The sequence below is a fragment of the Lepidochelys kempii genome, chromosome 2 (assembly GCF_965140265.1).
Source record: "Lepidochelys kempii isolate rLepKem1 chromosome 2, rLepKem1.hap2, whole genome shotgun sequence".
NCBI lineage: Eukaryota > Metazoa > Chordata > Testudines > Cheloniidae > Lepidochelys > Lepidochelys kempii.
In genome coordinates, this window is record NC_133257.1 from 78,462,629 (window position 1) to 78,485,951 (window position 23,323).

Here is a 23,323-nt window from a genome sequence, read left to right on the forward strand (position 1 = left end):
GTTAGATAATAAGACAGAAAATATCATATTGCCTCTATATAAATCCACAGCACATCCACATCTTGAATAATGTGTGCAGATCTGGTTGCCCCATCTCAAAAAAGGTATATTGGAATTGGAAAAGGATCAGAAAAGGGCAACAAAAATAATTAGGGGTCTGGAATAGCTTCCATTTGAGGAGTGATTAATAAGACTGGAATTTTTCAGCTTGAAAAAGAGACTACTAAGGGGGGATATGATAGACATCTATAAAATCATGACTGGTGTGGAGAAAGTAAATAAGGAAGTGTTGTTTACTCCTTCTCATAACAAAAGAACTAGGGGGCACCAAATGAAATTAACAGGCAGCAAGTTTAAAACAAAACAAACAAACAAAGTATTTGTTCACACAACGCACAGTCAACCTGTGGAACTCTTTGCCAGAAGATGCTGTGAAAGCCAAGGGTTCAAAAAAGAATCTGATAAGTTCATGGAGGATAGGTCCATCAATGGCTATTAGCCAGGATGGCAGGAATGGTGTCTCTAGCTTCTGTTGCCAGAAGCTGGGAATGGATGACAAAGAAGGATCACTTAATGATTACCTGTTCCAATCATTCCCTCTAAAGCAGCTGGCATTGGTCACTGTTGGAAGACAGGATACTGGGCTAGATGGACCTTTGGTCTGACACAGTACGGCCGTTCTTATTGTGTGGGTGTGGAAAAAGGGAAAGCAAATTATTGCTATGGGGCTATCACCTGCATTCCTTTCAGCAGCCTATCAGATTTTATGTTCAACAATAAAGTTATAGCTATCTTGGTCACTTTTAAACACTAACTCAGTTCTCTCCTCAGAGAAGTGCTTGCTCTCAGCAATTATCTCACACTGCATAGGAATGTGTTCACTAATTTCATAGAATCATAGAGTTCAAGGCCAGAAGGGACCACCAGATCATCTAATCTGATCTTCTGTATATCATAGACCACCAACACTACCCAGCCACTTGCACGTTAAACCCAACAACCAAAGTGAGACAAAATATTACAACCCTCAAATGATTGAGCAACCGTGTGCCACAGGCAGAGAATAGGTGGCACTGAGGTACACCAAAGCCTGAGACTCCTGCAAAGACAGTGAATTGACCAAGTGAACTATTCAGGGGGTCCCCAGGATACATCTCCTCCTTATCTGTTGTTTTGGATATCCGTCACTCATCACTAGGGGAATGTATTCCGATTTACATTGGTCCTGTTCTGCATATCTGTCATTTGCATGGATTGGGACATTCAAGGCTTATTACCTATGGGGGATGTTCTCCATGCTGATTAAGGAGACAGCAGGTGAAGGACAGCCCAGTGTATAGGAGTTTTGGAAGTCCTACAACATCTTGAACGGCATAGAAAACATTGATGCATTGTGGGAAGAGGTCACTTCACAATGTATTAATGGCATTTGGCACCGTGCATGGCCAGATGCTGTTCACAGCTTCGTCAGATTTGATGCTGTTCCTGCTCTCAAGCAAGAAATTGTCAAGCTGGCGAAGGATGTTGGCTTCGAGGAGGTGGAAGAGGATGTACAGGAGTTATTTGAGTCTCACGCTGAGCAACTGACAAATGAGGAACTGATTGACAGGGACCAACAATGGATATCTGAAGAAAGCGATGATGATGATGATGATTATGATGACGTAGGGCAGGAAGCCAGGAGTCTGACAGCAAAGAATCTCTCCTGTTTCTTTGGATTGCTGGATGAGATGATGGAAATCATACAGAGTGATGCTTCTTTTCGTGAACAGTCTGCCAAAGTCTCCAGGGATCTCAATGATGCAGTGGCTTGCTACAGGGAAATCTATCATTCAAATATTCATGCAGGAGACAGACATCGATAAAATCCTCTTTTAAGACTCCTGCAACCAAAAAGCCATCCAGGGAAAAGCCAGCCCAAGAAAACCCAGCCACCACCCCTTCCTAAGTTTAGCATAATTGACAATGTTTTATACTGTATTTACTGTATTAAAATGTTCTATCTGAACAGTGTTAGTAGGGCTCTACATTATTTTATTCAATGTTTTATATGTACAATGTGTATTATATATCCTGTCATTGTAAAAAGGTAGACTGTTTAGGCGAAAACAGCATTGTCATAGGCAAGTGTGGTGAAGTTGTGAATGCATCCCCCCCCTTATTCCATTATTTCTTATGGGAAAAAATTCCCCGGTATACATCATTTTGGTAGCCATCTCCCTTTTCAAGAACGCAACCCCAATGTATACAGGGGACTCCCTGTACCCAGATGATCTGACAAGTGACCTGCATTTACATTGCAGAGGAGGGCAAAAATCCCCTAAGGTCACTGCCAATCTGGCGTGGGGGGGAATTCTTTCCTAATCCACATATGACAATCAGTTTGACCCAGAGCACATGAGAAAGTACCAGCCAGACAAGCACTCAAAAGAAAATCCTCAGTACCATCTCACAGCCCTGGCCCACCCAATCCAGTGTCACATCTCCAGCTGCGGGCCATCTCCCATGTTTCAGAGGAAGGAGACAAAAAAAGCCAAATAAACAAACTCTCCCTTCCCAACTTCCTGCCTCAAAAACCAAACAACCCCCCACAAGCAACACACCAGAATACACTGGGGAAAAATATCTCTTCCTGACCTCTATAGGTAATCGGCTGATGCTGTGAAGCATGAAATTTTAGGAATATAAGACATAAATTGTAAGGAAACCCCCCCAGGGCTGCCAAGACCAGTCCCTCACTAGTAAAAGCAACCTTATCATGCAATCCCATTCATAAATTTGTCAAGATCACTCTTAAATCTAGTACATTGATTGCCCCCACAACTCCTACTGGGGGGCTGTTCCAGAACCCTATTCCTCTGAGGGTTAGGAACCTTCATCTAATTTCCAGCCTAGTTTATTCATGGCCATCTTATAGACATTTGTTCTTATTACAACATGGCCCTTTAGACCAGAGTCTCTCAACCTCTCCAGAGTACTGTACCCCTTTCAGGAGGCTGATTTGGCTTGTATACCCCCAAGTTTCACCTCACTTAAAAACTACTTGCTTACAAAATCAGACATAAAAATAGAAATGTGTCACAGCACACTGTTACTGCAAAATTGCTATAATTTTTACCATAGAATTATAAAATAAATCAATTGGAATATACATATTGTACTTACATTTCAATGTGTAGAATATAGAGCAGTATAAACAAGTCATTGTCTGTGTGAAATTTTAGTTTGTTCTGACTTTAATAGTGCTTTTTATATAGCCTGTTGTAAAACTAGGCAAATATCTAGATGAGCTGATGTATCCCCTGGAAGATCTCGTATCCCTGGTTGAGAACCACTGCTGTAGACTAAATACCTCTTCACCCTCTCTCATGTTTACCCTCCCCTCCAAATATGTACAAAGATCAGGCATATCCCTTATCAGCTCTTATTTAGTTAGATTAAACAAGCCAAGCTTTTAGTCTCCCCTCTTAAGATAGGCTCTCCATGCCCCTGATAGTAGCCCTTCTCTGATCCCATTCCACTATGAATTAATTCATCTCTCTTGAACATGGGTGACCACATTTGTACACAGTATTCCAGACGAGGTCTTAGAAGTGTCTTGTAGAATGACATTAATACTTCTCTATCTGTACTGGAAATTTCATGCCTGATACTTCCTACAATCATAATTACTTTTTTTAAAACCACATCACTAAAATCACTGATATGCACAGACCACTGTATTGTGTGTATATATAATTAATCTGGCTTTGCAGAAAACATCTGTTACTAACTGTGGTTTGTCTTTACTCCACTAGACAGAAGTTTCTTCATTGTAACCATCTGTCATCTTTGCCTTGTATGCTGAATTAATTACAGAAGTTTAAATAGCCGATTTCAAACAAGCCACAAACAAGATTACTTTCTGGTGAGATCAGTTTCTGAATAAAATGTGTATTCCTACTGGGAAGACAGGTATCACCATTAAGATTCAATCATTCAGCTTGTCCCTGGCCATCCAGGGAAGTAGTGGCAAATTCTAAAGCTCCTGCTACTATGACAGAACCTAAATTATTTCAGAACATTAGGATCTATACACAGATTAATGAACAGTAAAGATAAATTCAGTATTCAATCCCCACTCCCTCCATGCATCAGTGGGAGAAGAAGACCTTAAGTGATGTCACTTTGACACATTCACTATGGCATAAGACAACAACTCCCTCGAAGCCTATGGAATTGTATGGCATCTGCCAGTTGATTCAGTGCAGCCTATGGAGATCTGGCTGTAGTTTAAAACTGCTGTCTGAGCAGAAAACTCAGAGGGAGAGTAGTCGTGCTGTATTTTCCTTTTCAAATTCTCTTCTAACCAATTCTCTGAAGGATTCTCTTATTCATTTTTGGCATCTTTATCAATACTGAAGTATTGTAGGGAAAAGCAGGCACACTGGGCCAGACTCTCAACTGTTACTCCAGTTTTGTGCCAGTGTGAGTCCATTACTTTCAGTGGCATTACACAGGCACAAAATGACAGTAACACAATGCAGAATCTTCCCCACGATTCTCTCTGTTTATACATATGAGCAACTATATCAGTTTATAGTAATTATTAATAAAATATAACCAGACCATTTCCATTAAATGTGAAGCTCCACACTCACACACATGAACCTTCAGCTATTTGTAGAAGTGACCTAACACTGAACCTTTTATGAGCTACAGAAATGTCCAGATGATGTTTCTGTTTCATTTTTTATTTTTTCCTAGCCCAGGTTGCGGGGAGGACCAGAAGCAGAGATGCCAAAGAAATTATTTTACAAGCTTTTTAATCAAACCTAAATTCCAACCCACTTGAGCTACAGTCATCATTATTACGACCATTTAATGTACAGCATATTAGACCACGAGTTAACGCTGTATAATTAACAAAGTCAGGGGAATCAAATATAATTAAGCCTTGATTTTGCTATAAGCAGGAAATACTATAAAAGTGAAGGTATAAAAAGAAATAAAAATGGAACTACTTGGTCAAGTAAGATTGTTTTTCTCCATTTCTCTATTTTTATAGTATATCCTGATTACAGGACTTCCCTGATTATGTTACTGCGATGGTCTGTATCCCTGTATTCACCCCATGCACACTATTGTAATAATCTTTGTACAAAGTATTCCTTCTGAGGTATAATTTGAAAACTCGCAATATGCTGATCATTATTGTCCTGTAAAAATATGTGTGGCAACATTGTATGTAAAGTTGTAAGATTACACTGTGTGGTATTACTAAAACATAGCCCAAGTCTGGGGAAACCAGCTCCTCAGAGACAAAGGAAAAGCTGACACCTCAGCCAGGTGTAAACAAGATCAAATGTGCCATCACCTGCTAATTAGCTATTCATTGGCAGGAAAAGAGACATGGGCAAAAAAATCTACATTTTAGCAAAGAAACATCATAGAGTTTCCATCCACACAGTCTGCCCTTTGCTATATTCCCAGCTGGAGATGCTTCTCAAAGGAAGGAGAGGACTATAAAAAGGAGGGAATGCCCAAGGCATTCAAGACACCTGAAGAACAAAAGAAGCAGCACTGAACTGGGGTGAGAGGTATCCTGACTGAAAGAAGGTCAGCTAGTAGAATTGATTAATCATGTGGTGAGAGAAACTTTGCTTTGAATGTACCCTAGTTTGTTAAATTAGGCATTGATTGGGTTTTACGTTTATTTTTTCTTGTAACTAGTTCTGTCTTTTATGCTTCATTATTTTTGTTCACTTAAAAATCTTTTTTTATAGTTTTGATGGGATGTACAAACCCCACACTGGGCAATAAGGGGTTAAGGATTATTTTGGGCTCAGCCAGCCCTGCCCCTCCACACCTCAGCAAATGCTCCATCTGCTGGAGGAATTAAAAGGCAGGGAATTAGCTTAGGGTGGGGGGAATAGATCTGGAGGTGAGCAGAGAAGAGCCGAGCTGAGCCTTGGCAGGAAGAAATTGCAGTCATGACCACTAGGCCATGCTCCCCATGAGAGGACCATCACTATAATTAATAAACTTGTGTCAAGGTTCCTTCCCCACTCTGAACTCTAGGGTACAGATGTGGGGACCTGCATGAAAAACCTCCTAAGCTTATCTTTACCAGCTTAGGTCAAAACTTCCCCAAGGTACAAAATATTCCACCCTTTGTCCTTGGATTGGCCGCTACCACCACCAAACTAATACTGGTTACTGGGGAAGAGCTGTTTGGACGCGTCTTTCCCCCCAGAATACTTCCCAAAACCTTGCACCCCACTTCCTGGACAAGGTTTGGTAAAAAGCCTCACCAATTTGCCTACGTGACTACAGACCCAGACCCTTGGATCTTAAGAACAATGAACAATCCTCCCAACACTTGCACCCCCCCTTTTCTGGGAAATGTTGGATAAAAAGCCTCACCAATTTGCATAGGTGACCACAGACCCAAACCCTTGGATCTGAGAACAATGAAAAAGCATTCAGTTTTCTTACAAGAAGACTTTTAATAAAAATAGTAGTAAATAGAAATAAAGAACCCCCCCCTGTAAAATCAGGATGGTAGATATCTTACAGGGTAATTAGTTTCAAAACATAGAGAACCCCTCTAGGGTAACAAAACCTTAAGTTACAAAAAAGACACACAGACAGAAATAGTTATTCTATGCAGCACAGTTCTTTTCTCAGCCATTTAAAGAAATCATAATCTAACACATACCTAGCTAGATTACTTACTAAAAGTTCTAAGACTCCATTCCTGGTCTATCCCCGGTAAAGACCAGCATATAGACAGACACACAGACCCTTTGTTTCTCTCCCTCCTCCCAGCTTTTGAAAGTATCTTGTCTCCTCATTGGTCATTTTGGTCAGGTGCCAGCGAGGTTACCTTTAGCTTCTTAACCCGTTACAGGTGAGAGGAGCTTTCCCCTGGTCAGGAGGGATTTCAAAGGGGTTTACCCTTCCCTTTATATTTATGACAACTTGCTTTATCTAGAGAAGTGTTTGAGTTGAAGTGTTTGGGAAATTCCACTTGGGATAACAGGATTTGTGCATTTAATTTCTATTAATAAAATAATGGATGTTATATGAGCTTGTATTGTCCAGGAGAGAGCTAGGCAGTATAAGACATACATTTCTGGAGAAAGCCTGGGACTAGGAGTGTGCAAGGGGTCACCCTGCAGTGTAATTCAGGCTAGTGAAAGCCTGTGTGTGACTGGTAGCTTGCAAGTGCACACAGACTTGAGGCTACAGCAGCAAAGCCGTGTAAAGGACACCCCAAGTAAGTGGGTTGGGGTGATATACCTATTCATCAGTCTAAAACTGGGTATGTCAGTTACTTGTACCTAATTTTTATGTCAGTGGGGCTACTCATGAGAGTAATGTTTCACTGGAAGAAATTCTCCAGGAGCTTCCAGCCTTCTACCTTTGAAGATATATTAAGAGACTGTAAATATGTGTCTGGGTTACTTCTAATTCCTCATTTACTCTGATGGAAAAGCTGTCTACCCTTTCACGAACTGCCAAACAATTATTCTGTTTATCATTTACAGTGTACATTATAATCTTACCTCTTTTGAATCTCATATTTTTGTCAAAGATTGTGAGTTGCTTTGATCTCTAAGATAAAAGATTCTCTGTATGTATCTAATAGTGTCTCTCCAGCTTCCCCACCCCCAACCAACAACTGTATTCTACTAACATTTCAAAATATAGAACCATCATTAAGAGTAATACAGAGCAGTCATTTGGCTCTAAATAATGTTCTCTTAATGTACAAGAAGTACATCAAGAGAACATTAGTAAGGATGCAAAGTCAAACACTCAGAAGTTAGGAAATGCCAGAATTAAGATTGCCTGTGCAATCTTAATCTGTCCCTCTTGTGGGTATGCATTATGAAACACGTTAGCTGCACGATCACATACTATTTGTTCCACAAGGAAACCTGTCTCATTCAGTGTGCAGATGGACTGTGCTCACTTAATGAACAGCTATTCATTATTTTGTTTTCTCCTTGATGTTCAATGTGTGGCCCCAGGCCTTAATTACTGCACACAATTCAAACCCTGCTATGAAGACAGAGTTATTAATTTCCTCATGGTTGTTTTTGTGGTGCTCATCAATATACTACCTCAGTGCTTCACAAATATTAATTAATCTGTTTTCACAACACCCCTGGAGGGGGTATGAGGGGTATTAGTATGCCCCTTTTACAGATCAGGAGCTGAGGCAAGTTTTTACCTTAATTGCTATCTACTAATTTTAATTGTGATCTTTTAAGTAATATTTGTGTGTATGTGTGTGTGTGTAATTTCCTAACTTTTTAGATAAACAACCTGAAAATAAAACCAAAACCAGAAATTCCATTGTGTGAAATCATATTATCATCCAAATGGCTCATCAGCAGTGCTGGAACCTTTAGCTTCACCATACAGACCTCTGCCTCTTAAACTAATGGAATAACTAGCAGCAATAGTAGGTTGTCATTCTCTATGTGGACTAGCACAAGAGGGAAAAGAGACATACACTGTGCCAGGGGGTTTCACAGATGTTTGCTGACAGAGGAATCGTGAGACTCTGGCTCTGGGAGGAATATGCCCCTGTAGCGATGTCCTCTCCAATCTGTCCCAGCCCAGTTTCTTCCCTCACTCCTGGCTCTTTGGCCCAATCCCATTCTCCTCACCTACTCAGTCCCTGTCTCCGCGCCTCAGGCTTCTCATCCCAGTTCCAGTATCTTATTCCAAGTCAAATTTTACAGATTACTCATAGCAACACAGTACAGAATACTCTGTCATCTTGTACCTGCCCTAAGTGAGAAATACTGATCACTGCCAAATAACTAACCACGAAAGCTTGTCAGGAATTTTTTTGAAAACCATTTTCCCATTGAAAAATGTCAATTTGTCAAAATCAAAACTATTTATGAGAACGGGTCAGTTTTGATTAATTTCTCAGTTTGAAACATTTTTGAAAAAGAAGTTTTTTTTATTGTCAAAATGTTCCATTTCAGCATTTTTGAAATGATAAATTCTGGTTGTCTAGTTTGAAATGACTTTTCATTTTGAAATTTGAGCTAATTGTAGAGAAAAATGGTTGAAAATTGAAACGAGGACCTTTCAAAAGCATCAAAACGCCAGATATGACATTTTTTTCGTGTTTGTTGGTTCAAGAAAGCTTTTCAAGATTTTCACTTTCAGTCCCAGTTTGTGACAGGAAATTTTTTAGAAATCTCAGATATTTTCCCAGAATCAGAAAATGATTCCCCATCCAGGTCTGCTAACCACAACTTGAAAATACAAATATATTTTTTAAAATGGGCAATGAAAATGTTAACCTATGTAGTAAAATGTCACTGTCAGTATAACCACTTTAACATAATGGACTAAATGCTGGGTTTTGAATCTAAGGCAATTCTGGAGGCTGGTTGGGAGTAGAGATATAGCACTGGATGAAGCACCTTATCTAAGCATGAAGGATGCAGGCTGGATGCCTTAAAGTATTGGGAGCAATGTGATCATCATTATTCACTATTTACAAAGGAGAGGATTCTGTGTATATTCTAGAGCTGGTTGGGAATTTTTCAATTAAGTGCTTTTGGGGGTTGTTGTCAGAAAATGCCAATTTGTGAAACCTAAATGTTTAACAACAAAGTATTGGTTTTGATTAAACTTTCATCAGGAAGGTGTCAGAGAGAGAGAGAGAGAGACACACACACACCAGTAGTTTGGGGACTCAGCTTCAAGGCCCAGCTCGGTGTGATATGATCCCCATGCACAATGAGACCAAATGTCAAAACCTAAAATTCCTGTTTTCTGGCCAGCTCTTGCATATACCCCCGGACTTTTTCACAGCACAAGATGGAATTCCATGTTCATGCCCTTAACCAGCTGGATGTGCCCTCTTTCAAACTAGAATCTCCCCCCAGGCTAGCCAAATAAGCCTTGCATTTCAGGCATTGCTGAATCTATATAGGGACAATCCCAGTTTAGTCCAATACATTTAAAACATGCAGTGTACCGTCATGAGCAGTGAAAACAAAGTTTCTTACCTGCAGATCAACATGTATATCCTTAATTATCATTGTTGATATTAAAAGCTATAATTAATTACATCTCCTTCCTATTGCTGAATTTATGTCACTAAAGAAAATATTTGTAACACTTTCAAAGTTTTAACTTAGAAATAAGTAATAAAAACTTTGTGCCCAGGTCTGATTTTATTTTCCATATTCTATCCTATTTATTATTCTGTTGAGCAAAACACTGCATAATGACATAGGTTCTGCTCTCGGAGAAATATATTGTTCTGCTGCACACTGACATTTGTACAGTTTTGCCACATGGCACATAGAGTAGACTGGGGAAATTAGTCTCAGATTTATAAACAAAACTTCTTACACAAGTGAGTCATTGTAGGTGGATGTGGATGGCCCTTAATGGGAACACATATGTTTATGCTAAATAACCGGTAATACTAACTGTGGTGGCACAATTCTTTCCACCATTAGCAAGACTGATTTTACCTTGGAGTGTCTCTACTTAACAGAAGTACCCTTCGGGTAAGTTGAAAAAGTTATCAGGCATGTAGTATAAATGAGCAGTGAAGATTCTGGGAGATGCAGGAAAGCTATAGTGTGCCACCAGAAAACATCCGCAGTTTCCAAAGGTGCTAAGCAGTCCTTTGTCAAAATATAATGGTGGTATATGACTACCATTGCCAAGCCTTTCCTTTCAATTGCTTAACAACATCTTGGGCCTGAGAAGAGATTTTTAAAAGTTAAGAAGCATTGCATTGAACTAACGACTTGCTGATCATTTTTCATGGAACATACTGAGGTTCATAAAATGAGTGTACCTTTCCTAAATCTATAAAGTTACCCCAGTGTAAAACTGTTGTGAGAACAGAATCAGGCTTTTATTAATTATAGGATAGCTGTCAATATAGAAGTGTATGCAAGGCAATTTATAGACCACATAGTGCCCAAACAAAGAAAAGAAGTTTGATAGCAAGCACATAATAATTTATTTAGATTGTTTCAAATGCATTTATTTGGCATTATTTCAAATGCCATGAACAATAAACCGAATTATTTTTGAGAACTCATGGAAGACAGGTGAGATCCTTGGGTATTCAAAAATATATTGAAACAATCAGTTTGTAAGCACATAAAGGATAATTAGAGATGGGTGGAGGATAAATAATAACCAGCATGAATTTGTCCAGAACAAATCATGCCAAGCCAACATAATTTCCCTTTTTGACAGAGACTGGCAGGGGCGGCTCTACCAATTTTGCTGCCCCAACCAGTCATCGCCAAATTGCCGCCGCAGGACACCGACTGCCGCCCCATTCTCAATGCCGCCCCAAGTACCTGCTTGGAAAGCTGGTGCCTGGAGACTGGCCCAGTGAAGAGGGGAAAAGCGGTAAGTGTGATATATTTGATTTTAGTAAGGCTTTTGATCCAGTCCTACATGACATTCACAGAAGCAAAGTAGGGAATGAGGTCTACATCAAATTACTAGAAGGTGAGTGAACAACTTGTTGAAAATCTGTCCAAGAAGATTAGTTATCAATGGTTCTCTCTCAAACTAGGAGGATGTCTACTGGAGCGCCACAAGGATTTGTCCTGATACTACTATTCAATATTTTAATTAATGACTTGGGTAATGAAAAGGAGAGTATCCTTATAAAATTTCTTGATGACAGTAAATTGGGAGGGCTACCAGCACTCTGGATTACAGAATTAGAATTCAAAATGACCTCTGAGACTTGGTTTGAAATCACCACAATGAAATCCAGTAAAGACAAGGTCAAAGTAGTACACTTTGGAAAAAAAAAATCAAATGCACGAATACGAAATGGGAAATAACTCCCTTGTTATTCCACTGCTAAAAAAGGATCCAGGGGTCATAGTGGATCACATGTTGAATATCAGTGAGTTAACAATATGATGCAGTTGTGAAAAAGGCAAATATCATTCTGGGATGTATTAACAAGAGTATTGCATGGAAGATATAGGAGGTAATTGTTCCAATCTTCTCAGCACAGGTAAGGCCTTGGCTAGACAATGTCCTGTTTTGAGCACCACACTTGAAGAAAGATGTGGAAAAACTAGAGAGCAACAAAATGATAAGAAGTTTAGAAAACCTGACCTACAAGGAAAGGCTAAAAAACTGAGCATGTGTAGTCTTGAGAAAAGAAGACTCAGTCTTCAAATATATTAAGGGCTGTTATGAAGAGAGTTGTTCTCCATTTCCACTGGAGGTAGGACAAGCAGAAGATACTTAGGTTAGATATTAGGAAAAACATTCCAACTATAAAAAGAACAGGAGTACTTGTGGCACCTTAGAGACTAACAAATTTACTTGCGCATAAGCTTTTGTGGGCTACAGCCCACTTCATAGGATGCATGCAGTGGAAAATACGGAAGGATGATTTTATATACACAGAGAACATGAAACAATGAGTGTTACCATACATACTGTAACAAGCGTGATCAGGTAAGGTGAGCTATTACCAGCAGGAGAGAAAAAAAAACCTTGTGTAGTGATAATCAAGATGGGCCATTTCCAACAATTGACAAGAATGTGTGAGGATAGTTAAGCATTGGAATAGGTTACCAAGGAAAGTTGTGGAATTCCATCATTGGAGGGTTTTAAGAACAAACACCTGTCAGAGATGGTCCAGGTGTATTTGGTCACCTTAGCATGAGGGGCTTGACTAGGCTATCTCCTGAGTCCCTTCCAGGCCTATATCTCTATTATTCTATTCTGCAAGACAAAAGAAGTTTAATTGCACCACAGCATCCACAAGAAAAGAAATCTTGCCCCATTAGTTTTTGAATCTTCTGCACTGCTGATAATTTCTTGGATCACTATCCTCCTCTCCATAATTATGAATAACTCTTATGGTCATATTCTGTCCTCTGTCAGAGCTCCACACAGCACAAAGAGTGGTGAGACAAATGCATCAATTGCAGTTTCCTGATTTCCTGATCCTAAGGGAGCACTCAGTTATGGGCTGATGTATTTTGCAGTGTAAAACAAGGTTCAATAAAGCTGATAACTATGTATCTCAGGATAGAGTTCTCAGCACTTTAATTCAAGAAGCTCTAAGTAACCTGTAACACAATAATAATATTCGAGATTTCATGTCTAAAACTCTCTTTTGTCATATAGTGTATGCATTAATTTAATGTAAATTTTCCTTTTGTACCCTCTTTTAGTAAAAATCCATGGGGTTTGTAGGAGCAATACTGGAAATAACTACCACACTCAATAATTGTGTTGTTCATACCAAACAAGATGTCATCTGCTGCTGCAGAAAACAGACTATTCTTTTGGCAATCTAAACTACATAAGATTTTTTTCTTTTGCTATCAAGTTTTTCAGAGTGCTTTAACTTTATTTTGGCAATGTGGCAAGGTAACACATAAAAAGCTGGGCAGCTCTTTCAGATCAGCCACAGGAATAGGACTGCATGTATGTTAGGGATGTTACTTTTTAGTTTTGCTCAGACTTCCATACAGATTATTTTAGTATTTATTTTGTTGCTAAAAAGCACCCCCTGCACTTTTCTTCAGGTTGTTTGGAGATTTTTGTTTGTTTGTTTGTTTAACACGAACACAATTGGTTCACCAATTTTAACTACGAATAACAGCTTACACTCTCCCACACATCAACCTAGACAAAAACCCTCTCCCCGCATCCCTAGGGCAAAAAGCTTGAATTTAAACAAATGGGGAGGGGGGAAACTTTTCATGCTGCCCTAAAAGTGAAATATATTCAAGCTGTATCAGACCAATGGGGATGTAGATTTCAATTTCAATTTTAAGGACCCTTCTACCAATCTCCAGATGTTGAAATCTGGAGACTATTAGCTCAATCACAGCAGCTGGTCCCTGCTGTTATTTTGGAGCATGGGTTAAAGAGAGGTCTTCTGAGCAGGTAGGAAGAAAATTAGATAGGGGCATAAAGATCAATATCAAAACCTTGAATTGGAATCAGAAATGAATAAGATTAGTATAAGCTTTGGAGTACTGGTGTTGTATATTCCCTACACTGATGCCTATACAAAGTTGAACTAATAATCACTGCAGTGTCAATGGGCAACCACCATTAGACTAGAAAGGTGGATTATTTAACAGACTTTATCAGGCAGAAAACAGGTTTATAAGATGGTAATTGATTCTTTTTTTTTAAAGGACAAGACTCTCCTGCATACTTGGAGCTCCTTTAATTGTAGCAGTGATTTCTTCTCACAGTTAAGAATGGCATTAAAGGCACATTTGTGTATGGGTGTAATGGGTACATCTACAAAATATATGCACATTCACTGTGCTTGAAAGTCCCTTACGCAGGCACTTTGTGTATGCAGAATGAGTAATAGCTAGGTTCACAGTCACCAGATGTGCAAGAATTTTCAAGCACAGGTGGTGTATTGCTTCTGCCCTTGTCTGAAAATTTGCTCTGAAATTGGTACTACTGAGCATTAAAGAAACATGTGGAACCTTTCATTCACAGTTGTTGTTTGGTCTCTGTGGAGTAGGGATAGACTGGTGCTGAAATATTCAATCTGTCTGGCTACCTAAATAGTTTTCAAAATACATAACCCGCACAAAGGTACATTATTTATCTTCCTAGAAGTACTGCTTCTGAAAGATATCACTTGCAGGAATGATGTAGTGAAAATGGGAAATGCATTCTGCTTCAGCGACCTGCTCCAATGCAATCTCTTAACATTATTGATACTGCATTGGGGAAGCAATGGAACACTAGACCAAGGCCTTTTTGGAGCTAAAGGCAGGCAATGTTGTGGCCATCTGGAGTTCAGTCTTTTTCAAAACCATCATAGTAAAAATAAAATAGTGATAGAAGCAGTGGAAAAGCTAGCGGAGAAAATAAGACAGCTAGTCCTTCACTCCAGATATTGTACAGCAAAGATGGCCATTGATAGAGCCTTGGGAAGTGATACTATAAGCAGATTGCATCAAAACATGATTTTTAATAACTGAATGGATCAAAATAAGCAATAATGCCACCTTCCTAGAAATTTTTATCCAGGGCCAAAATGGGTGTTAAACTGCTTTATTGGGAGAATATGATATTAAGGTGCGGGACATCTGAATGTAAATATAATCTGTTAACAGAAAGACAATTTTAAAGAGTTATGCATTCAAACAATCTTTTACTGGCTGGGAATAGAGAATGATTCTGTAACCAGCTATGATAACACTTTCACTTCTCTGTCTCAGATTTGCTCAAAGCTCTGACTTTGCATATTCATTTACCAGTGTGGCCCCTTGGGCCTGTTTTGAGTTCCATTGATTTAAATGACAGGAACAAAAGTCCATACTAGCAGATCCAGATGCACAATCAGGGCCTAAGGACAGTTGTTCAAAAATAAATATAAGAAATTCAGATAAGTCTGATATAGCCTTTCGAAAAGATGTTCTTGTGCCTTGTGACACGAGGCAATCCAATGTTTCCACCTCTATGTGTCTGGTGCCACATTCCTTGCTCCATTGAGTCTGCTTCCATGACAGTGACATCTTTCTCAGTGTCTAGGAATATGGGGATTTTTTACATCCACACAACATGCCCAAACCACTCCGGCCTTCTTTCTTGAATCATTGTCTCTACAGTCTGTTGCCCAGTCCTTTGTAGCACAGCCACATTAGTTACTTTATCCCACCAGTGGACCTCAAGTATTCTCTTCAAGCATCTCTGATAGAATGCATTGTTTGTTTCCTCTTGTGGGCTTTTAGGATTTGCCAGGTTTCAGAAGCCTACAACAATGTGAGTATCACAATGACATTGTATATCTTTATCCTGGTTCCTGTGTGATTCTCCTTATTTCTCCAAATATTTGCCAGTATCAAAAAAGCTCCACTTGCCTACCCAGTTCTTGCTTCTACCTCCTTATGGAGTTGGCAATCAGCACTGATTGATCTTCCAAGATATACAAACTCATTAGCCAGGCTGTAGTCTTCACTATCAAATCATATAATCACCATAATTGCTGTATAATAGGTTCCCACTTACTGCTAGTGCACCTCCTCATATCTAGGTCTGGGAAAGTGGCTCTCACTGCATCGGGTGTCCTCTTGTGCTGGGCTACTCACTCTGTGATAGTTTCTCTTCTGGTAACTGGGCCCTCCAGTCAGGTCACCATTTAGTCTACCCCTTCCAGAGTTATGAAGTCCTGTCCAAATGCCAACTCTGTATAGTGTTCAGCCCTAGCTTGAGTTCTATGCCACCGTATCAGTGCCTGGCAGAAGAACCTGGGCCCACCCGCTACTCCTGGTTCCAGCCCAGGGACCCTATAACCAGCAATCCAGTCTACTCAGTCCCCTTCCCACTTGCTGTTTCCCTGGGCTCCTCCTCCTACCAGCCTCTGTATTTTCTTTTGCCTTTTCTGGGTTTTCCACTGGAGATTACTGTACTCCTCATGGCTACTTCACCCACTTCTTGCCTGACTCCTTCCTCCAGGGCAGGATCTCAGGGCTTACTTTCCTCCCGGAATTCATCCTTCTCCCTGATGGCTCCCCGCCTCCCAGGGAGTGACTGCGGGCTCTTTCCTCTGCAGCCCCCTTCTACTCTCCACTTCCTGGCTTTAGAGTGGTGTCTCAGCCCTTCCCCAGCTGACCTTTGCTCTCAATTTACCTTGTTCCTGTCTTTCACAGACAATGCAAAGTAACCTAATTGGCGTGTTAGGCCCTCATTAACCTTATCAGGAATGGTGTGGGTGCACACCCCATTACTTACTGACTTCTCTGTCAATGATCATGACTTTCCTTTTCTTTTGGCTGATTCTTAATCCTACTTTGGTGATCTCATATTTGAAAATGACAGTGTCTTTTTCATGGCATTGTCATCTGTATTCAACAAAACAGTGTCAAATGCAAAATCAAGATCTTGAAGTTTTCCTCTATTCCACAAAACTCCTATATCTTCCTTTGATTTTGCTATTTCCATCATGTAATCTATCACAATGCAGAAAAGAAGGGGTGTTAAGACGCAACCACCCTGCATTCCAGTGATGATATCAAACCAACTGACCTCTCCATATTCTGTCCTTGCACAGCATTTTGAACCTTCATATAGCATCATGACGAGTGACACACAGTCTTTCTGGAGAGCCTATATTGTCTCAAGATCTTCCATGGTGACTCTCTGTGAATGTAATCTAAAGCTTTGGTGAAATCTATTAAGTTAAAGACTAAACTTCTCTGCTGGGAGAGACCTTTTCTGATAAATTATTTCAAGGTCAAGATGCCATCTACATACTAGCTTTTCAGTCTAAAGCCTGCTTGATAATAGCTTATCTTAATTAATTAGCCTCTTACAGTTTCTATGGCAACTTCCACCTTCTCTGTAAGTATATCTATCTATCTATCTATCTATCTATCTATCTATCTATCTATCTATATATATATATATCTTCTTACTATATGTTCCATTCTATACATCCGATGAAGTGGGCTGTAGCCCATGAAAGCTTATGCTCTAATAAATGTGTTAGTCTCTAAGGTGCCACAAGTACCCCTGTTCTTTTTGCGGATACAGACTAACGCGGCTGCTACTCTGAAACTTGCTCATTAGGCAGTTTTTCCATCTATGACTAGTTTGATTCTGTTCAACAGTATATCATTTCTGGATACCAAAAGTGATGTTATTCCTCATCAGTTATCATATACCAGTTGATTGCCTTTCTTTAATAATTTGCAGCTCAGACCTTTCTTCAAATCCTCTAGCCTTTTAGGCCTATGAGCCTTGCAGCTTCAGATCCCGCATTTGGGAATAAAAAAGAGAATCTTAGCACTCAATAAATACGAAAATTATTTATTTTCCTTGTGCACCAACATATATGCAAACCAATATAAACTGATGTAAACTGTCCTATTCATAATAGTGTGATCATGGTGGGAAGGGGTGGTGAAAAACTGTTCTAAAGATACTCCTGAGAAAATGGTATGGCCAATTCTGGGTACCGGGTGATGAAGGAGAAATGGCTGGCACTAGGATAGCATAAATACTATCTGCTATATTAAGCTATTGACTTGATATAGAATAGTTCTATTTTGGAGTTTAGACAGTGAGAAACCAATCAACTCCTAAAATTGAAGCTTTTATTGAATATCTTACAGCACTCTTTTGAAAAAGTTGGTACAGTCATTGAACATAGTTATTATTTTGTCAGTTAATAATTGATAGTCATCCAGCCATCAGATTGGCTGCCGCAGCTTTCAGCAAGTATAATTTTGTATTATAGAAAAGTTAATGTCATTTAATTTGGAGTAGCCCCCCAAATAAAATCTGCCTTTCTGTTGAATATCTGTTGGAGAATATACAAGCATGATATATTTGTAATGAACAGAAAGAAGGTGAATTCTTTTTAGTCACCTGGAAAAGCTGTTTATGGTTCTTAGGAAGAAAATATCAGCTTGTCATTATCAGTAACATGCTAATTATCCATGCATAACCGCTCTCTTATAAATATGGAAATGTTCTGTTAATTAACATATTAAATTAATCATAACACATTAAAAGATTAGTGATTACATTGTTTCATTTAGCTACAACTTTGAGTAGGGTGGGTGTAGAGCTGTATCATTGTAGAGCTGAGAAAATGGTTTAGAAACCCTGGATATGGGACAATTCCCACCTCATGACGGACAGGTGCTGCTACATCTCTACCAGAATTCTCTGGTGTCAGGACAGTATGTAAGTTTTTTCTCCAGTCTGCCCTTCCGAATCCCTGGGCTGATGCACATAGAGCAGTGGTCTCCAAAGTTTTTGGATCGCGCACCCCCACGGTGCCACCGAAGAAAGAAGGAGGGAAGACCTGCCTCAGGCGTGCTGCCAGAGGGGAAGACCTGCTGCAGACGTGCAGAGCTGCCGTCGATGAAAAAAACAGCAGACTGTCGTCCAGCAGCACTCCTCCTGCCACACGCCCCCTGGGATCCTCTGGCACACCCCCTGGGGTGCGAGTACCCCACTTCGGAGACCACTGATAGGGGATGGGGCCATGGGCATAAATTCTCTTCACCCCATCCTGTCTCCTTTAAGGTATTTGTGTCCTCAGGGAGCAGTATTTTCACATCTCTAAGTACAGGGACTGTGTTTAACTCTGGCCCTTCCTTTACAAAGAGGCCTGGGACATTCTGTGAATGAAGTATTGTAAACGGCTGTCATTTGATTCATTGTTCTCAAGGTAATAGGTCCAGTTGATTGATTATGGCACACAGACAAAAATCTGTAAATATTCATTTACATTTTGAAATGAATCACTGTGATTGCATTCATGCCTCATTTGTGTTCCCTATCTCTGGTTGTTCTAGCGAATGATTCTGTTGGCATGAATGTTCATGAAAACAGTGAATTTTAAGCAAGTATTGAGAACAATTGTAGAAAGCAAATTTGACTTAATAAATGCATGTATTCATTCTGGAAATTTGATTCCAAGAGTTACACTCAGCCAGTCAGGGAACAGGAGCACATCACAAGACCTGTACCAAACACTCAAAACAGCTCTGCATTTGAATATCAAATCCTTACATGGAAATGCTCACAAATGAGTTGCAGTTAAATAATTCATTAGAGAAGTTGTCTGGTGAACTAATTTCAACTAAAAATATGTATGTGCCCATGTCCCGCTTGTCTGATTTGGATGATACAGTTCAGCACCTCAGCCAGGGTCTAGCTGAGACTGGGGCAAGAATGGCTAGCTGAAGCTCAACCCAGATAAGAATGAGGTGATGGTGTTGGGTTGGGGGAAACAGCCAGAAGAGATAGCAGAGGTAACATCAACCCTTTTGACTGAAGGAGTGTGCCATCATCAGGGGCAGATTATGACATTCTGAGGCCCTAAACTATGTCAAGAGTAAGAGGACCCATACCATAAAAAATGAATTTATTATTTTCACAGAAAGGACATTGAATATATAAACTCAAAAATGTTATATTTGCATATATACAAAGGTGAAATTGTGAAAATAGAATAATAATCTTCATTTTCAGCAGCCCTCTCTGTAATGATGATATAATGACAGAAATAAATTTTAGACAAATTCTTTGAACTAATTGTGTATGTAAGTAAAGTAGAAGTAAACAATACAAGATGAAATAAAATCATACAGTAAATAATACAATTTATTAGAAGAGTTCTCAGGAAATTTTTCTTCTCTGTTGGAGCATCTAAATTGTGAAATTCCTAGTCTGAATATGCCATGAGACTCTTAGAGGATATAAAATGACAATAGAGGTTACAAGAGGCGATAGAGGATGTGGATAACCAACAAGCTTAAAGCTCAACTATTAGTTATATTGATATGAATTACACCCAGGTAATAAGCTGTAACTGTGCCTTAGTGGGTCACAACTGAGGATGCCAAATTCAGGATGAACAGCTGAGAAATAGGGCAAACACAACCCAAAACTGGTGGTTTTTCTTTTATAAGATATACCAAACCAGCCACAAAAGTAAACTCCTGTTTACCACACTGGCTAACCAGAAAACATAAAGGCAGTTTCCTCAGGCATTCCAGTTCTTATATCACCACCAAAAACACTGGATTCAGAGATGAGTAGGTCTTTACAACCAGTCTCATCAAATAATAGGTTCTTCTGATCCCAAAGGTCCAGCCACACATCCAGGTCAATATATAACTTAGCTCTTACCCAAATATAAAGGTTTATTCATAGAAAGAAAGAAAGAAAGAAAGAAAGAAAGAAAGAAAGAAAGAAAGAAAGAAAGAAAGAAAGAAAGAAAGAAAGAAAGAAAGAAAGAAAGAAAGAAAGAAAGAAAGAAAAGAGTTAAAATTGGTTAAAGGAATCAATTACATACAGTAATGGCAAAGTTCTTGGTTCAGGTTTGTAGCAGTGATGGAATAAACTGCTGGCTAAAGTCAAGTCTCTGGAATACATCCACAGCTTGGATGGGTCATTCAGTCCTTTGTTCAGAGTTGCAGTTTCTAGCAAAGTTCCTCCAGAGGTAAAAAGCAGCATTGAAGACAAAATGGTGTTTCCAGGGCCTTTTATACCTTTTGCCATGTGGAGGGCATCCCATTGTTCTTACTGTGGAAGGTTACAGCAACAAGATGAAGTATGGAGTCACACGGGCAAGTCATATGTTCATGCCCAATTTCCCTCAGTCATTGCAGGAAGCCATTACCTACACTCCAGACAGCAAATTTACATGATAGTCCACTCAGTGTAGATGGGTGTCTCCTATGATCCATTGTCAACCCAGTGTTTCTTGATGAACCACTTAACTTGAATAGTCTCTCCAAGAAGTGCAGGCTAGCTACCTTGTGGGCAATACCCCAGGAGCCAACATTTGAGCCAATACTTACAACTTCAAATACAAAAATGAGATATGCATATAGACAGCATAATCATAACCAGCAAATCATAACCTATTCATAGACACCTTATTTGACAACCTTTGTACAAGATTTGCTGCAAATATATGAGTGGTTACAACAATGATCTATATGGTCATATTTTAATCAAATAATGTCACATAAACAAACCATCAAAAAATTGTCTGCAGATTGTATTTGATTTGTTTTGTTTTTATAGGTTATGCTGAATTACCTAATATTGAGATTATATATCTACACAACAACACATAATATATGCTGAAAACCTGTGTTATTTTAGGGAGGATTTATAATTGTTTTTACACCATTAATAAGGAAAATTATCCTTCTTTTCATATGAATAAATGAAAAAAGTTTGATTAATTTAATTAGGGAAATACATTTATCCAGACTATATATAAAATATGTTTACAAATGTTTATTCTGATTTAATTTTTGCTGTGAAATAATGAATTATCGGGATTTTTCTTTTCCCATACTATAAAAATACAATGTATTATGCAGATGATATGTGATTTATGTCTATATGAGAATTTTTACATAGCATACTACCTATAATAAAATATTATCTTGCGTGTGCCAAACCCGCCAAGCAGAAAATCCCAGTCTTTTTTCTGGGCAGACTTCTTTCTTCGCATTCTCTTCTCTATCCTCCATCTCCCCCAGGACCACTAATTAATCGCAAGTAAACACCTCGGACACACAGAGTGACAACAAGCTATATGCGCAAAAGAGAAAATTCACCAGAAAAAAGACTGGTTATCTCTATACAGGCATTGAGAGTGAGCCTATATTCAAGCAAACATAATGAATATATGGGCTGTAATAGCCTATAAATCATAGCTGCACATAGTTTGAAATAACTTGCTCACCAAGTACTCAGAATATTTGGATATATATGTATATCTTCCTTCACTTCTCTCAAAACCCTCTATTTATCCTTTATCCTTTCCACTCTCTGATATTTACTCTGAAGGTTGCCGAAACTGACGGAGGGAAGCCAACACAAATTTATCCTTCTCAAGATCCAGTCGACCCAAGTCTGTAAGAGGATCACCTGCAAACTCAATCATGTGAAGCACGGATAGTGCATGAAGCAGAAAGTGGTGTGTGCACTAAAATACACAATTGTACATTATGTACAGTTCAAAAGAAGAAAGAACACACTAACATACGAGTATGAGTTTGGCAGGATTGCTGCACGACACTGCCGTTGCCGACCTCACATTTTTCCCAATTTGATGGGCAGTGAGATTATTTATTTATTTAAATAAGTTATGAAGGCCCGGTTAGAATTTTGCCAGTAGCATCTGACCAACAAAATGCTGCCTTAGGAGACTGAGAGCAGACTTACTCGTAGAAATACAAATTTTACAGGTGCAATTATCTGTTTTTTCCTCAGCCCTGGCCTCCTGCCTGTCAATAATGAACACTTAGTGAAGGGTAAGGGTATTTGTGTAACCAGATCTGTATATTTTTGTCATATTTGGATGAAAAATGTCTATATTTAGAGACTCTTCTTTGTCCCATATCTCCCTTATTGATCAACCGATTTTGATAAAATTTGAAATGGAGTTCTTTTTTTCCTTTTTAGAGGCCCCTCATATTGCAGGGTTCTAAGATGTAGCTTAATTAGCATATACCTTAATCCAGCACTGGCCACCATTACTTACTAGTGTTCACAATTTAGGGTTGATTTTAGTCCACCAGCTACTGTTTGCTGACCATATTATAGCAGACACCCAGTCAGGAGGTTGCGACCTCTCCTTTCAGATGCAGGGTGCCACAATTATCCATGCTTTGTTACCTCAAGATTAGATTATTGCAGTGTGTTAAATGGGACTACTCCTTAAAAACATTTGAAGATCGAAGCTTGCACAGAATGCAGAGGATCACATATTGCTAGCAGTATATGGCACCAGTGCTGGGCTCTGCATTGATTATCCATTGGTCCCTAG